The sequence below is a fragment of the Nannospalax galili genome, unplaced genomic scaffold (genome assembly GCF_000622305.1).
Source record: "Nannospalax galili isolate Female #2095 unplaced genomic scaffold, S.galili_v1.0 scaffold641, whole genome shotgun sequence".
NCBI classification, from domain to species: domain Eukaryota; kingdom Metazoa; phylum Chordata; class Mammalia; order Rodentia; family Spalacidae; genus Nannospalax; species Nannospalax galili.
The window spans coordinates 3,600,039-3,603,853 of record NW_008345311.1 but is presented as its reverse complement, the minus strand read 5'-3'; positions in this window follow the sequence as shown (position 1 = coordinate 3,603,853).

Below are 3,815 nucleotides of genomic sequence, written 5' to 3'. Positions count from 1 at the left end.
GGCGAAGGTTACAGGAATGTGAAAATTTTGGAAAACAAAGACTTCCATCCTGGGCAACCACAGGGGGCAGCAGGGAAGACTCCTGCTCACCACCCCCATACCTACTTCTTAATGAGTTTAGATTTTAATATCCCAAGCAAGCTGCTGGGCCCAGCAGCACACACTTAGAATGTCAGTACCCAGACAGTTGAGATAAGAAGATTGAAAATGTGAAGCAAATCTCAATGACTTAGTGAGAGCCTGTCTCAAAATAAACTAAACCCGAACAAAATTCCAAACAAGCTTTAGCCATCCAACTAATTCAGACTGGACTGGGTCATATCCTTAAATAACAAACAAGATAAGGTTTTGAGTTTGCTTTTGTTGTTTATTTTTTATTTTTTCGTTACTGAATTTTTGTGTATCATACACAGTACCTTAATCATCTTTCTGCCCCCTTCCTCATTGGCACCCTCCTATAGTTCCCCCCCCACTGGATTCATGCATTCTGTCATTTATGTTAAGACCTATCATGTGAAGTTAGTATCCCCTGAAGTTCATTAAGTGCATGTTCATCCACTGTGGTCTAGTAAGCCTATCATGAGTCACTCCCTTAAAGAAGATCAGCTATTCCTCACCCACCAGTAATCAGCTGCCCAATAGTTCTTGAGCTAAGAATGGGGCCTGCTGCCCATATCCACAGTTCTCTGCTGGGTTTTTGTCTACTTGTGTTTACACTGATATTGTGCATGCTGTCACCATTGCTGTAAGTTTATATGTGCAAGGTCCCAGGAAAATGTATGACTGTGCATCCATGTGGTCATGTACTTTCTCCCATGGTTCTTATAATTTTTCTGCCCCCCTCTTCCACAACGGTCCCTGAGTCCTGAGTGGGTGAAGTTTAAGATGTAAGTCCTGTCCAAGGACCCACGCTCTGCAGACTCTAATTCTTTATACTTTGGCCATTTGTGGCCCTTTGTGTTCATTGTCCTCTGTTGCATGAGGGAGCTTAATTGACAAGAGTTGAAAGACACTTTAATATTCTCTCTACCCCTTGTTCCACTAGGTTCCATAAGCCTTAGGTATAAAGTTTTTGTTGTAGATGCGCCACTTCCGGTTGGGCATTTCATAGACATTTGATCTCTGTTTGTGATCAGTTGTGGAACTTTATAAAAGTCTCTGTCTGTTGCAAAAGAAGCTTCTTTAATATGTGGTGAGCGGCATATGTCTCTGTAAATATAAGGATGCATATTTCGCACATACTAAAAATTACATTTCTGTAGGGCTGTGAAAGCCTCGGGGTTTTCTTTAAGATCTACAACATCTCCGGTCATATGTATTTGGCTATGTTTATAGAACCGCACATGAGTTTCTGCCCATTGAGTGGGCTTTAAGTCCAATTAGGTAGCTGTTGATTACCCCCAAGATTAAAGTGTCACTACTACCCCATGTCGTTTGCTGTGCCAATCGTTGTGGTTATTAGGCTTTAAAGCTGGGGTTGGACCATTGATTGATGTTCTCCTTTAGCAGCTTGCTGAGAGATTTTAGAAAAGTCCAAAACAAAGGAAAAAGGCTTTGAGTCTCTATAGGTGTCAGGTTGAGAGAGGGCAAATAAATAGCAATAAAGACTAATTAGTAAAGCTTCCAATAAAGGCTAATTTAGTAAAGTCTTTAGTCCTTACTAAAGACTAATTAGCAAGCTTTCCTAGTAGAGAAAATTAGTATATTTTCCTCTAGTGATATCTCCAGGTCAAAAAAGATAAGAAATTTTCATCAATGGTTAATCTTTTTTTTTTCTCTCTTGTAGAGAAAGGAAATAGAATAGCTTTTGTCTTTGTAAATTTATGCCCTGCTTTTAGGGCAACATAGGTAGGGCAAAGACCTTTATTGTATCATTCTCAATTGTCTCCAGCTCCAAATAATCCTCATACCAAATAGGCATATTTGAGGGTTGCATATTCTGTTCTTTCATAGGAATGATTGATTAGTAGGTAAAGAGATTCTTTCAGGGATGAAGAAAAATTCTAAAACTAGGATATATCAATGATTGCAGAGCTCTGTAGATATACTAAAATCCAATTCAGATGGTGACTTGCATGCTATGTGAATTTTATGTCACTATTATTATGCACTAGGTTAATTGTAAAAGAAAAAGTGGAAGATGGAACATAATGGAAATTGCCTAAAGGATGTCATCCATCTAAAATCCCATGAACATCTAGATCTCATAATGGTAACTGTTGGCTGAACAGGTTCTGTGGCTTCTTATGGGTCTTTTCTTGCTGTTTATAATTAATACTTCAAAATCAAAGAAGAATGATATAACATTGGGGGACAAATTGACTATTTGCTTCTACATATTTATCATTGTATTCTCTGTCCCTCCTTAGTTTTATGCATGTTGAGAGCTTTCTCTAAATATCTGATCTTACCTTTTAAGATATACAGAGGAATTAAAGGAGCAATGGAAGAAAGAACCACAGAGAGAGGGTGCCTTCCTCACCAAAATAATGTGAAGGTTTAATAGCTCCCTGCATCACAATAAAAACTCTCCTTGCTTGAACTGTGATCCAAGGACTACCTTTGCTAACACTAATAACTATATTTTATTAAATGCTAGTGTTCTGGTTTGTTTCTCAATTGTTGTGACAAAATACTTTGACCAATACCAACTTGGGGAGGAAAGGGTTTATTTAGCTTACAACTCCCAGGTTACAGTTCATCAGGGAGCTCAAGGTAGGAAGTCAGGGCAGGAACCTGGAAGCAGGAACTGGAGCACAGGGCGTGGAGGAATGCTGCTTACTGGTTTGCCCCCCTGGCCCCTGCTCAGCCTGCTTTCTAATGCAACACAGACCTACCTGCCCAGGGGTGGCACAACCCAGAATGGGCTGGGCCCTCCCACATCACTCATTAAGAAGATGCCCCTCAGACATGGCCACAGGCCAGTTCAATGGAGGAAATTCCCCAATTGAGGTTCCCTCAACCCAGGTGTGTCAAGTTGACACTAAAGCTATCCCACACAGCTAGTGTGTGCAGGACATTGTACTAAGTGAGCGTGCATCAGTTACCTCATTTGATTTATATAATAATCAAGTAAGTATTTCACACATTTTGGGGTCCAACTACATACCTGCAGGAATTAATGCAAAATGAGGTTAAAACTGTACCAAAGATTTCATAGACAATAAGAACTAGTAGCCAAGGCTGGAATGATGGCTCAGAAATTTAGAGCATGGATTGTTCTTGCAGAGGACTCGGGTTCAGTTCCTGCACCCACATGGCAGCTAACAACCATTCGTAACTCCAGTTCTAGGGAATCCAACACTGTCTTCCGGCTTCCCTGGGCATTGCACACAAGTGGTACACTTACATACATGCATACAAAATGCTCAGACACATAAAATAAAATCCAGAAGATTTAAAAAATTATAATAAAAATGAAATGCGCAATTATTTTAAGAAAATAACTAGTATCCAAAGTTCCATGTAGTTAAACTTTCCTTTAAGTGCTACAGCATACTATTCTGTCCCTTTTTTACTTTTTTTTTCTGTTTTTTTTTTTAATTTTAAATTATTTTTTTTTACAATTAAAGTTACAATTTAACAATATACAAAATATTACAGTAACTCAGATTTTTTGGCATAATGATTACAGATTTGATAAATACATTTTATATCTCATAATGGCGATGAGGATTATACAAAAGCTATTAAAACAATTATAAGAATAAATTCAATTGTCACTTAAGTATCTAAACCTATTTTTCTTTGCGTTCTTCCAGAATGATTTGTTCTTATTCTTTACCTTAATTTGAGGGACTTCAAGAAGATACTTT